The sequence below is a fragment of the Phascolarctos cinereus genome, unplaced genomic scaffold (assembly GCF_003287225.1).
Source record: "Phascolarctos cinereus isolate Bilbo 61053 unplaced genomic scaffold, phaCin_HiC Scaffold_9;HRSCAF=440, whole genome shotgun sequence".
NCBI classification, from domain to species: domain Eukaryota; kingdom Metazoa; phylum Chordata; class Mammalia; order Diprotodontia; family Phascolarctidae; genus Phascolarctos; species Phascolarctos cinereus.
The window spans coordinates 170,947,772-170,962,338 of NW_027556402.1; positions in this window are offsets into that span (position 1 = coordinate 170,947,772).

A 14,567-nucleotide genomic window follows, 5' to 3' on the forward strand; every position below is an offset into this window, starting at 1 on the left:
TGCTCTCTTCTGTCCGCTGCCTCTCCCCCATCAGCATGAATGATCAAATCCTCATTCTTTTTGCTGTGATCTTTTGCTTGTCCCATTTTCTGTGCTAAACTAGGACTGGAAGATTTTCTCCCTCAGACTGACATTGCTTCTAAGAGATCCACTCCTTCCGACATTACTGCTACCTCTCGGCTCTCCTGGTGTGGGGGATTTGAAAGCACCTCCTACATTTCTGCACTTCTTCGTGAACGCCTGAGGTGGTTTTTTTTTCTCTTCTAAAAACATTTTTTTAGAAGGAAGATAATTCTGCTTTTTTCACCTCACAGAGTAGCAGGGGGCAAAGAGATAATGTCGATAAAAGACGTCGTCTCTGTGGGAGAAAGGGTTTGGTTATAAGCATCATTAAGGCAGAGTTATTTCTTGGCCTCACCAGAGGAGAGAAATAGTAGCCATCTGAAGTTAATTTATCTATCTTCCCGCAATGCGCATTTCCCTGTTATTTTCCCGGCTCTTGCCTCTTTTTAAAGCCATTTGAAGAATATTATTTAATGTGCTTTTTTTTTGGCCACTGTGGAATAGGTGCATTATTTCCCCTCCTCATATTTTTAATTCTTTCAACTTATATTTTTCCCAGTCTTTCTTTGAAAAATAACCATTATCTGAACACTCCGAGGATGATTTTTACTTGACTATACTTATTTATTACAAAGTTTGGGTTTTTCCCTTTCTATCTGTTAATAGGGAGAAAGAAGGCTCAAGGGGTAAGGGGATGAATTAGCAAGAGTGATACTCTGCCCCCAAAAAAGTATTGTGGTGCTTAAAATGTACAGGAGAGAGCAGAAGGAAGTTCAGAAGGAATCACAAATAAGCCAAAAAGTTGTGAAAGTAACATAGAAAGTATTACAGTTCTTGTTTAAGAAGCTGTGTGAAATGAAGATTTATGGTTTCCCATGGAATCTTCTTTTATGTCCTGCTGTGTGAGCGTGCAAGTGTTCACTTCAGACTAAAAATAATTAAATATTTCAAAATAAATAATCATCATTGGCCTTTTTCCTATTGTTCTGGTTTTGTAAGTAAAGACTGTATAATGGAAAGAGCATTGGTTTTGAAATCAGAGGACCTGGATTCAAATACCAACTAATAATGATAATAATAGGAGAGAGAAACAGTGACAGACAGAAAGACAGAGACAGAGAGAACCTTAAGGTTTGCAAAGCACTTTATGTATGTTATCACATTTTTGGTCTCAAAATAGCCCCAGGAGGTGAGTGCCATGATTATCCCCATTTTTACAGATAAAGAAACTGAGGCTGAAAGAGATTAGTGACTTTTCCAGGGTCACTAAGCTAGTAAGTATCTGAGGCAGAATTCAAACTCAGGTATTCCTGATTCTAAGGTCATGACTCTGTCCCCTGCATCATCTGACTGCTTCCCAACTCTCCTACTTCATAGGTGTAAAACATTGGCCAAATAAATCCACCCCCCTGAGCCTCAGTGCTCTTTTGTGCTCTGTAAAATGAAAAGCTCAGATTAAACCTGTGATTCTTAATCAGGGTCTCTGGATAGATTTCAGAGGATCCAGGAACTTGGTTGAGCCCATTTTTATTTTTTACTAATCTCTATTTGAAATTTAACATTTCCTTCCATTATGAATATAGGCAACAAACATTCTGAGAAGGGATTTGTAGGTGTCCCCAGACTACTAAAGGGGGCCGTAATACAAAAAGCAGTTTAGAGCCCCTCGACCAGGGGATCTCTAAGCAGAGATGTGCGGGATCCAGTTCAAACTGGCTCTCCAGAGCTGATTGTTAAATGTTTATTACACCAGGGAAATTAGCAAATGCTGTTCATCAGGGCTTGTTTTGTTGATTGTCTAGATTTAAGAAATGGCTGGAGAATGTTAATAACGAAGTTTAAACTTAAAAAGTGGATCTTACATACTTTTTCTTAAAAATAGGGAGCCAGTTGTTAAATATTTGCCAGCGCACCACTGTTTCTAAGGTCCCTTCCACATCTCAGACATGATTTCCCCTCATCATCCTGCCAGCCCTTGCCCCTTATGGGAACTTGCTGAACTAGAAAGAATTTTGGATTTTACTTTACTGGCTTCCTCTCAGCTGTCTGGTCATCAAAGACTATTTCATTCCTTCATTTTCTTAACTGACATCCTGCTTTCTAGGCTGAAAATTATTTATAGAGGGAGGGTGAAAGGTTGAGGAAGAATTCCGGTGCCATATTTTTACAAGCTTTAACACACTAACTAGGATCACTAGAGTTCATCCCTTCACTTCACCCATAAAGAAACTGAGGCCCTGAGAAGTGACAGACCTTTCCCAAAGTCACATACATATCAAGAAATATACCTGGGATTCAAACCCAAAGCCCATGATTCCAAGTCTCGTATTTTCTTCTACACCATGCTGTCTCTCATAGTTGAAATCAACTCTGGCAAGGCCAGGAATTGTCATTCTTTAAGAGTACAGCAAAGACAATCAGTATACAAGAAGGCATCATGGTATTATAGAAAGAATGCTCACCTGGGAATAATCACTCTCCTTTACAAAATGCTTTAAAGTTCATAAAGTCATTTACATGTATGATAACAATTGATCCTCCTGTACTTACTGATAAGGACACTGAAAGCTATTGAATAGCTTGCTGAGGGAAGTCCCTCACTCAACCACTAGGCCACCTTACCTCCTAGGCCAAGGTTCAAGCCCTCTAGTAGTGCCACTCATTGCTTAACTTCAGAGAAATCACTTTGCCTCTCAAATTCTCAGTTTCTTTGTCTATAAAAAGACAGGAGTTGGATTAGATGATCTCTAGCCCCCTTCCAGCCTAAGAATTCTGTAAGTCCTGTGAAAGACAGCCACAATACCACAACAGCCCTTCATTGGAGAGTTCATTAATGGCCTTCTGCCTCTCCTGGAGAGAGTCTCTAAGTCTGAAAGGAATTTGATCTCTGGGCTAGTGGCAGTGGGGCCTGGGGACACAGACAGCTTTCCCATTAGGCTTTGGATCAAGCATCTTCATGCATCATTCATGCTCACTCCTCACTTCTAAAAAGCCTCTCTCAGATGTTTCTTACCCAGAGAAGAGCTGATCCAAGTGCATTCATGGTAAATGGTCAAGGAACAGATAAGGTGGGAGAAGAAATTTCCATTAAACAGAAGAGGGCTTCCACAACTAACAGTGTGTATGGGCTGGGCCATCTCACATCTCCAGTTTGTAGTGAATTTAGAGAAGCCTGGCCTGACCTTAGACCATGCAGTCACCATGGGGAGCTTCATCAGGAACCATCCTTGCCAAAGGCCCCACTGAGCCTAGTCATCCCGAAAGGAACTTTTATGTCTCCACTTCAGAACATAATAGATCCATCAGGAGATTTAATAGTTTTTGTCAGAGGTCCAATGTTTCCTCCCAGAGCCCCCTGGTGATTTGGCACCAGAGAGGTAGGCCCTATAGCAGGCCACTTCAGGCAGGAGTCTTGGAATTACTTTAGCTTTTGCAGATACAGCCAAAGCTGGCCATTCCTCAGACTTCCAAAGGAGGAAGATTTCAGTGGAGAATCTCACAGCTCTTTGGAGGGGCCTTTCCTAACCCATTTGTTAGGTGTGAATCCCCAATGCCCCATATTGGTCTTGTAACAGTTAGTGATTAACTGTCTCTCTTACTACTTTGGAGAACCAGTATATGGTAAAGTGGAAAGAGTCTTGAACTCAGAGTCAGAAGATGTGGGTTCAAAGTCTGGATCTGCCAGTAGCCAAGTAACTGTGGTCATTTCACCAGTCAAACTCTATGGTCCAAGAGGGGTGGTAGATAAACAGTCCAGGACTACCTCCCCACACTGTTGGAGTCCAGGCATTCAGGGCCATATTCTCACTCTGGGTCCCTCAATCCTAAAGGACCAGCCCCAGCTTGAACAAGTCCTTCCTACTGTCCTCTCAGAATTTCAGGTCCATTAGAGACATCATTGGTTCCCTATTGCTTCTAGGATAAAATGCAAACTTTTCCATTTACATTTAAAGCCCTTCACATTCTGGCCCCAACCTATCTTTTCAGGCTGATTACACATTCCTCTCCATTGCACACTCTACTTTCAGCCTAAGTGACCTATTTGCTGTTCCTTGTATGTGGTATTCCACCTTCCACCTCTGGGCTCCCCCACCCCCAACACTCTCCCTTCTCACCTCTGACTCCCTTCAAGGCCTAGTTCAGGTGCTACCTTCTTAAAGAGGTATTTTCTGATTTCTCCACTTGTTCACACTTCCTTGTTCTGAAAATATTCTATTTATTATTTTATATTTACTCATCTGTGTACTGTGTCTTATTCATCTGTGTACCTGTAGCCCCCCAGTAGAATGTAAAATCCTTGAAGGCAGAGACTGTCTTCATTTACAGAGTTATTAAATCCTGCCTCAGCTGATTACTAGCTTTGTGATCCTGGGCAAGTCACAGCCCTCACTCAGCCTCAGTTTTTCTATCTGTAAAATAAGAGTAATGTTGTTGTTGTTGAGTTGTGTCCGACTTTTTGTGACCCCACTTGGGATTTTCTTGGCAAAGATACTGGAATGGTTTGCCATTTCCTTTTCCAGCTCACTTTATAGATGAAGAAACTGAGACACAGGGTTAAGTGACTTGTCTACAACTTCACAAAACTCATACATGCCTGAGGCTGGATTTGAACTCAGGTCTTTCTGACTACAGGCCCAGCTTCCACCTAGCTGCCTTAGGGGTATTAGTGAGGCTCAACTGAGACAATACATGTAAGATGCTTAAATAAATGTTAGCTACTATTAGTATTGTTGTTGTTGTATTCCCAGTACCTAGAACAACATCCGGTGCATAATAGGCTCTAAAGGCATAGATGAAGAACTGGAAGACACCCCAGAGACAATCTAGTCCAATTCCTTCATTTTATAGACGAAGAAATTGTGATGCACCGAGGTAAAGTGGCTAACCCAAGGGCATCTGGGTAGTAAACTAACTGGTGTTTAATTAAATTGAAGAATGACCTTCCTCCTTAGATGGCACCAAGCCAGGTGGATCCTTGAGGACTTCTCTGTCTTCTCAGCCTCTGATTTTAGCCAGATCACTCAAGTACAGAGGCAACAGCTGCAACAAGAAAATATCCAAGGGAATGTTTTCAGTCACAAGGGAAATAACGCAGCTGTCCAAGGGGAAATGCAGCGTGGGCCGGCTGGTGGCAGAGGGACCAGTATATACACCTGACCAGTCAAGGCTGAAAAAAGTACAAAGAGAAAGTCCAGCTGGCTTTTGGGAACAAATCCATCCAACAACTATTTATGCAGTGCCTGGGCAATGAGGAATAAAAAAAAAAGAACAGCAAATCTTAAGCATTTAAATACCAATTTAAAGGTAGCAAAGTGTTTTCCTCAAACATGCTGTAATGAAGTAGTGCAACTATTACTGTTGCCATTTTACAGATGAGAAAACTCTGGCTCAGGGAATTTAAATGACTTACTAGCAGTCATGGCTAGTAAGTGGTAGAATCAAAATATGAACCCAGGCCATCTGGGTTCAAGTCCAATCCTCCTTCCATTGAACCAAGTTGCTACTCAAAATTGTGGAAGACAGGCATTCAAGAATTTTCCATCTTTTTGTAGAAGCAAAGCATGAACTGATGGTGTGAAGCAACTCTAAATAATTGACTATGCAATAAAGGACTAAAATGAATACAATTAAATGTCATATATTAATTGTCTTAAATATATATGTATGTAGGTATACACATATACACAAAACAATGTGTCTTAGAAGTATAGTAGGATGACAGATGAGATCAGTGTTGACTAGGTCACCCCAAGCCCCGTGGCTGGGTGGAGAAAGGATCGAGGAGTTAGCCATAACCATCTCCATAAAATTTAAGGGTATAAATATATTTAATGCCTCTTTGCCCCATACCTCTGCTCTCTCCATTCAAAGGAAGAGAAGTTAAGTGATAGAGGTTTTTGTCTATCGCATGTAAACTGGTTCAATCACAAATCTTCAGTTCTGGCCCAACCAATCCATTTCTAATTGGTGGCATCTGAGGTTTATGACTAGCTAAAAGGGAAGAGATCTGTTTCCTCATTGGAAGGTTTTAAAACGACAGACAAACAGCACTGGGTTGTGTTCCTTTCCAGGGAAGTGTTGAGCATTACCACCTGGCATATTTTGCTGCCTAGAAGTATCTACTGGCAATGTCACAGCCTATATCCTGTCTGTCTCTAAGGTTTCTTCCCAAAGTTTGGGTGGGGATAGACTCAGGGCTTCTTCAAGATGAACAATGAAAGAAAATTCATTTATTGAATATTTATTATGTGTCAAGCACTATGCTAAGTACTGAGGGTACAAGCATAAAAGTAAAGATAGTTCCTGTCCCAAGAAACTTATATTTTAATTGGAGGAGAAAACACAAATAGGGAAGTAGTGACAAGGAGTATTTTCATCTGCAAAGTCTCAGGTAACACATTTGGAGCCAGAGAGGCATAGACCGGCACACCCTTTCCAATAGCAACGGCAGTATTGATTTGATTATGAATCCAGAATGGCAGCTGTTTTGAAAATGGCAGTGATGTAAGAATAAAGCATGGCCAGAGGTGGCCTAGTTATAATGAAAATTCACTCTAGGCTTGAAGTTCCCCAGTTTGAGGCCTTCTGAAGATAGGGGCTCTTTGTACTTCTCTTGTCTCCTGCTGGAATTGTGACCCAGCCCAGATGAAGTCACTGTTTGGTCAAACCTTCTACCCTGTAGTAACCAGAACCACCACAAGAGAGAGGAAGTTGGGGCTTCCAATTCTCAAACCAGAAGTGGTTTTTCAGTTAATACAAAAGGAAGCAGCATGGAACCAGAAAAGGGAAGGCTCAGGAGATACGTGTCAGCATTCACATATCATTTTATAAATCCTTGTGTACAGATTCTATCCTTATAAGATTATATATATGACAAGGAAAACCAGAGGAGAACTTAGCACAGTGCCCTGTACATAACAGTTGCTTAATAAATATTTGTTGAAAGGAAGTTTCTTCCCCCATTTGGAGTGCCCAGACTTTCAGGACCAGTCCACACATCTGCCCTGAGGGATCTGTGGGGGCTTAGTTGGATTCCAACTCCTACCTAAAACCTTGAGCTGGTGTTGGGTTCTCCAAAGCTTTCCCAGACCCTAGGGATGTAGTGAATGCACTGAGTGACCTCAAAGTGACTGCTTTGGGCTAAATCCATCATACCAAGCCAATTTGTGATACTGCATAGAGCAATACGTGCTTTTAGGTGAAGGGGGCTTCCTTTGTCCCTTTCTGAAAATCCCAGTCTCAGCACAAGGCCCAGGGAGGTCAAATGAGCTCCAAGAGGGCTATTTATCAACAATTCCCAAGCCTTCCTCCAAAGCAGTTGGGTAATGAGGTCAGAACATGGCATTAGATAGGGGAAGAGGAGACAGCCTCAGGGGAAATACTGCAGCAGGGAGGTGGAGGGAAAGGATGTAAGAGCTCGGAGTTCAAACCCAAAAGGGACTGTGTAGAAATGCAGTTATGGCATTTTGTAAGAACAAACCATAAATCAATAGCTGCCCACATAGGCTCAGTCTGTTACCCTTCAGAAGGTAACTTCAGCTCCAATTAAGGGAAGGAGGGCTCCAAATAAGGATCTCATAATCAAAGGAAACAGGCTATTATCGATCACTGACTTTAGAGAGGAACAGGACAGGAGGAGAATTGGAGAAGGGCTGTCATTAGAATAAGTTATCACCAGGCTAGGTTGTGGGTAGCTTGGAGGAGGAGGAAAAAGTGACCCCAGACACCTAGAGCATTAATAATTTGGGCCCCCAGGGGCCATGACAAGGTAAGGGAATGAAGATCCCCAAAGGCTGGCACCCTTCCCTGCAAGTCATGCTCAAATTCTCTATGAGAAAATGAACCAGAATGGCACTGGGCACTGTGGGATCAGGAGGCAGAGGAGTCCTAGACAATGGAACGGCATGGTCTTGAGCTTTTCAGATCTAAACCTAATGATCACCGCTCCCTCCATATCAGGGCAGTGATTCCAGCAGGCAACCAATAGAGAAAAGAGCAAGCCTTCGACCAGCTCTTGCTAAAATGTCTGAAGCTCTTATGTATGTAGAGCCAGTCACAAAGGCAAGGGGTAGAACTGTACTCCTTTCCCACCTCCCCACTCCCACCCCACCCCCATCCCACCCCCTATTCTCCTTCTTCACAGCTGCCCATAATATTCATTCAACCTTGACTTCATCTGTCTGTCTCAATACTCCACTCAATGCATCCCACAGTCCAGCCAAACTAGACCACTTTTCCTTATTCTCTTCTGTCTCTGTCCCCAATGTCCAGAATGTGGAGGGAACTACACTCCCTCTTTCTCTATTAAAATATTTCATTCTTCAAGGCCCAATTTAGGGGCCACTTCCTCCATGAAGCCTTCTTTGTTTTTCCCTCCAACACCACATTGCCCTGCCAACCTGGCCTGGAAATATAGAACATCAGTCCTGATTCTAGCAGCACTCTCAGATTTAGATTTGCAAGGGGCCTGAGGAATCATCCCCAGCACTTCTCAATTTGATGTCCATGAACTTGTTATTTTTTTAAAAAATATATTGGCTACTGTATTTTAATATAATTGGTTTCCATGGCGATACTATGCATTTTATTTTATGCATTTTAAAACATTATTCTAAGAATGAGTCACCAGACTGTTTAGTCCATGGAACACACACACGCAAAAAGAGGAAGTCTTCTCATTTTAAATAATGAAGTTAAAGCTCAGTCAGGTATAGTGGTTTGTCCATGGCCCCGCAGTAAATTAATGACAGAACTATGCATTTTGATTCCCAACTCCTTCTCTCAACATTTTCTAATTTCTCATAGCACTTTGCTTGGCCTTCTCCTTTTCACTTGTCACTTTCTAATTTATGTTGTAGTTTTTTGTGGACAGGTATTGATTTATGGCTTGCTTCTGCAAAGTGCATTAACTCCATTTTTACCCCGGTTCTGCTGGGGAGCACAAAGTGAGTGTTGGCCCCAAGCCCGGTTCCCTCACCATGGTCCTGAGTCTCTGGACTCTAGGAGTCCAGCCCTGTCTGGAGGTATGTGGTGAGGGAGCTCGCAATGGACAGAAATGACTATGCATGATCCTCCCCCAAACAACCCAGGGGGTGCGCTTGAGGTTGCCACCCAGAGGAGGAGCTTAGAAGTGAAATTTACAGCTTTTCAGGTTCTCTAGGTATTGGAGATGGCCTTCTCCAAGACTTTAGAAACCTTCTGTGATTAATCCTGTTCTGTTCCAATTGCTTGATTCCTCTGAATATCCTTATTAGTTAGAATTATAGGGTTTAGACGTGGCAGGGACCTCAGATCATCTAGGCCAGGAACACTCAGAGAAGGACTTGTATACATTATAATCACATTAATAGCTTGCATTTACATAGTTCTTTAAAGTCTGCAAAGTGTTTTACATTGAGAGGTAGTATGGAGCAATGGCTAGAGAGCTGGCCTTGAAGAAGAAAAGTTAAGTCCACCTCTGACATATAACTAGCTGTATGACTTGGGACAAGTCACCTAACAGCTCAGACTGGGTAAATCACTAACGCTGTAAGTGGCAGAGAAGGTGGTAGCCTGCATTGATAGAGGGTGTTCCTTCACCTGAGAGTTCGCTATCCCAATAATATCCCAGGTCCAGTACCAATTTCCTTTAAGGTCTGCAAAATGTTTTACAGACACAATCTCATTTGATTCTCAAAACAACCCTGGGAGGTAGGTGCTATTATTATCCCCATTTTACAGATGAGGACACTGAGGCAAACAGAGGTAAAGTGACTTGCCCAGATCACGCACAAATAGTAAATGTCTGGAGTAGAATTTGAAACCTGGTCTTCCAGACTCTAACACTCTATCCATGAAACAGAATTATTTATACATTTGTGTTACAGATACACATATATGCAAACACATGTATATATGTGTATATACATACATGCACATATACCCGCACACATGTATGCCCATATATGTATGTGTACCAATGTGTATACATATTTATATGTACACATTTACATATGTGTGTATGTACATTGTATGTGTGTATATGTGTGTGACTGTTTACTTGATTACACTTTATGTTCCTGAGCACTTCTACTGTTGTTGATCCATATTAATTAGCTCTCTGCCATCAATTAGGTCTGAATCTCTGTCCTGAAAGAACTTACAGCCTGGGCGTGGGGGGAGGGCGATATAAGAGACTATTCCATACACAAGGTACAAGGGTTCCCAAGAGGTATACCGACACACGCTGTGAGAATTCCCCTTTTTAAGTTTCCCTTCCAGGACCCAGACTGGGCCTGACACACACTGAGTGCTTCAGTAAATGTTTGTTGACTTATGGACTGATTTATATCAATGACATTTGTTAAAAACAGTGTTTTCATTAAACTTTGAAGTGAAAGAAGGTAAGGTCCTGAGAAATGCTGTTCTCTTTCATGAAAGAAAGACCAAGACATATCTGTTTGAGGGTGTTTGAGAACCAGGCCTTTTGACAGAGTCCTCTTTATCTCAGGTTCTAGTCCAACTCAAAGTGAGTGAGAGTTTTGTTTACTTGGCAAATATTTACTAAGCACTGTGCTAGGTGCTATGGGGGTGGATACAAAAGGGGAAAAAAAAATGACACAGCTCCTACCCTCCTGGAGCTTAGGAAGACAAGGATGTCCACATGTGAAATAGCTAGAGGAAGGGTTCAAAGGCAGAAAGAAAAATCCAATAGGTACAAAATATTCATAACAACACTTCTTCCGTGATAACTAAGAGCTGGGGGAAAAATGGTTGTCTATAGATTGGGGAATAACTGAACAAACTGTGGTATTTATTGTTGTTCAGTCATTTCAGTCCCGTCTGACTCTTTGGGGCCCCATTTGGTGTTTTCCTGGCAAAGCTACTGGAGTGGTTTGCCATTTCCTTCTCCAGCTCATTTTGCAGATGAGGAAACAGGTAAACAGAGTTAAATGACTTGCCCAAGGTCACATAGCTAGTAAGTATCTGCAGTGACATTTGAACTAAGGTCTTCCTGACTCCAGGTCCAACGCATGCACTATTGCTGTCCAAATATAAAGGAATACTACCACGAAGTAAGAAATGATAAATGTGGAATTCAGAGAGACATGAGAAGATTGCTATGGGCCAATGCATCTTGAAATAAATGAAACAAATAGTATAATTATAATAAAGATTATAATAATATAAAAGAAAGGATCACTAAAAGGAATTCTGAATGACTGAAAAAACCAGTAACGGTCTTAGAGGACACATGAAACGTAACCCCTCTCTGATAAGGGAGCAGGGGACAACCATCAGAGAACGTTGACTATACTACACTGTCAGACTTAGTCTATCAGTGGTTTTGTGTTGAACTCTTTGTTACAGACAGGCTTCATTTCTGGAGGTTGGAGTGATGGTTGATGTCTAGAAATGATTACGATATAAAAACAAAAGATATCAATAAAACATTTAAACAATAACAACTAGAAAACAATCCACAGAGCATATGTTGCAGTGCTGAACTGTATACAGTTCAGTAACAAATGGAATTAATTGTAAGTATCGTAAGAGTTCAGAGAAGGGAGAAATTAAGGTGGCTTGAAGTTGTCAGGGAAAGCCTTCTGGAAGGGGAAGGAATTGAATCGCTTAAATATTGTAGCAGGCTGCCTATATCCACCTCAGAGCCTTTCTTTCCTCGGATATAGGGAAATGGGTTCCCTCAACTTGCTTCTCACAAGGCCTTATGTTTTCAGGCGATGTGCAGGAAGGGATTGCCCACAGGACCTTTCTATGGAACAGTGGCTTGGGTCATCCTTATTGGTAAGTTATTACAACCAAACAGAAGAGGCAGACGTTGGAGAATGATTCAAAGAGCACAGAGCCTGGAGTAGGAAGACCTGGTCCCCACTTGGATACTTAAGTAGCTATATTACCCTGGATAAACTGCTTTTGTGAGGAACAAATAAAATAATGTAAAATAAAAGTGCTTCACATAGCCGTAAAAGGATATGCAAAGTTATTCTTATTACCAATAAGAAAGATTCTCAGATCCTGGACACCAAACATATGAACATTCCAGAAGGTCCTTAATTATTGTTCTCATTAACATGACGAAGTTCCCTTAAGCCAGGGCCTAGAAGACATAGACGAAGCCTCTTCTCAAGATAATTTCAGCCCAGGAACAAGACTGGCCTCACTGGGAGAGCAAGTACCATCCAATATTTATCCCCTTTGTAACCATGAGTAATTATTATTGTTATATATTAAATAAATATGTATAAGCACCAATTGTGTACTGGGTACCATGTTACATGTTGGCAGAGACTCACAGATGAGACAAATGGGCCCTGTTCTAGGGTGTCACTGAGTAATAGAAGAATTTGCAATAAATAGATGGCATAATGGCATGATTTATGGGTTTCTTTTCCTCTGAAATTATACTATTAGAGATTAATTTCTTTGAGTTAATAAGATGATGTTTTCTAATGGAAATACTACCTGGAGAAGTTTTATTTGTGCAGATAGCAGTCATTCATACCTTGGTTTGAATTAATCTAACAGCTGCTTTATCCTGCTGACAAATGAGATAAAGAGGAAAATGAGAATCTTAAACTATAGGACACTTTCCTGGGAGGGCAGGCCTGAGAATACTCTGAGAATGCTTACTGAAGGTGGTGATGAGGAGAAAGGGCAGGACACTGGAGAGGGACTAAGAAAGACAAGGGAGGAAAGTAGTCAAATGTGTACTTTAACTACTTCACATTTTCTGAGGACAACCCTTTCCAGGAGCTAGCCAAATGACTGTCTAGGAAACAGTCAACTCTTGGGATTTTTCCAGTCCCATTTCAACAGAACTAATAGCTAGGACATGGAAATACTACAAGTCATGGGGATTTAATATAAAAAAGGCTGGACTTACTTTGAAGGAGATTGGAGAAGGTCTTTTGATCCAAAACAAACTCTTGTTCAGTAAGAGAACACCATTGCAGATTCATTCCTTTGGGTTAAACATCTGTACTTCTCTTAAAATGCATATATCTTTGGGAGGGGTAACATTTCAAGTCACTGACCCCTCTTTATCAGCAGATGCATTTATCAGATCAATTTCCTCCTTAACAGGAGGGGATTGGAAAAGGGATAGCAATGACAACACTGGGGAGCCTGCAGGTAAGCAGGTACAGGAGGGGGAACTGGGATGGTCCAAAGAGAAACTGAATTCAACCTCCAATTTAATCCAGGGCAGTAATCCTAGACAAGGAGTTCTTAACCTTTTCTGTGGCATGGACCCCTGTGACAGTCTGATAAAGTCTATGGGCCTCTTCTCAGCATAGTTGTTTTTAAATGCAAAAAGTAATACGTACATTACAAAGGAAACCAATCATATTGAGGCAGTTGTCAAACAATATATTAAAATCCTCCCAAGATTATAGACCTTCAGTTAAGAATCCCTGTCCTAGAAGTATCCTGAGACCCTTTTTTTCATTGTTTAGAAGACTTTCTGGAGGAAGTGACATTTTTGAGTTGGGCTTTTAAGGATGGGGAGAAATTCAGGCAGTGAGAAGGAAGGACATTCCACATATGTGGAATAATGAGGACAAAGGCCCAAGGCTTCCAAGGTGTAAGAGAGATAGAGGAGGGTTTCTGGGGGACAAGCCACAAGCTAAGTTTAGCCCTTAGTCTAAGCCTCAGAATCCTTGTTTTGTAATAAACTCACTATGACAGAAACTGAGCAGAAGCATCTGCTGGTAGAATCCAGGTTAGGCCCAAGGCTCAGGTGTTTGTAAACTTGGGACTGATGAGGTGGGGAATGGACAGGGCTAGAGATGTAGCTTCTCTAGGGGTGGCTACTAGTTCCTTGGGATGAAGAATGTCTCTGACGCCTTCCCAACCCTCTCCAGTCCACAGTGACATCTCCTTCTTGCCCGTGTGCATGCACTGGCTCCCATTCCTTTAGCAATTATCATGAACTGTTTTGTGGCATCATTTAAATTATTATCTTGTTATTGTGTGTTCACGTAACAAGGTCTCCAGCTTCCTAGTCAATTGGGAGGTCCAGTCTTTCCCGGGGCATGAGAGAGGAAAGGCAAAGTCAGGGATCTGGAGAGAGAGGCATAGGGACAAAGGTCTTGGAGCCAGTTGGTGGATGGGAGGAGAACTCATGTGTCCTCTTAGGAAGTAAGGACAAACCCGATACGATCAGTGACCTCCCACACTAAGGCAGTTCATGAAATGTTTGGTTGATCAATAAACCAGTGAGACTAGCTCTTTGAGGACAGGGACTGGTTTTTTATTTGTTTGGCACAATGGATAGAGGGTGTGAACCCCGAACCCCATGAAACCCCATGAACCCCAATCTGGCACAGAGTCTGCTCTAAGAAAGAGACAAATGAAATTGGGTACATGTGTCCACAGTTTAATTTCTCAAAGTGGCTTGATGTGCATTGCATGGGAGTTCAATCCAAAACTTGGCCCCGAGAAGGGGGCCAGTTCAGAACTGGCTCGGTTTGGGATTTTGGGGTACAGTATCATATGCGCTTCAA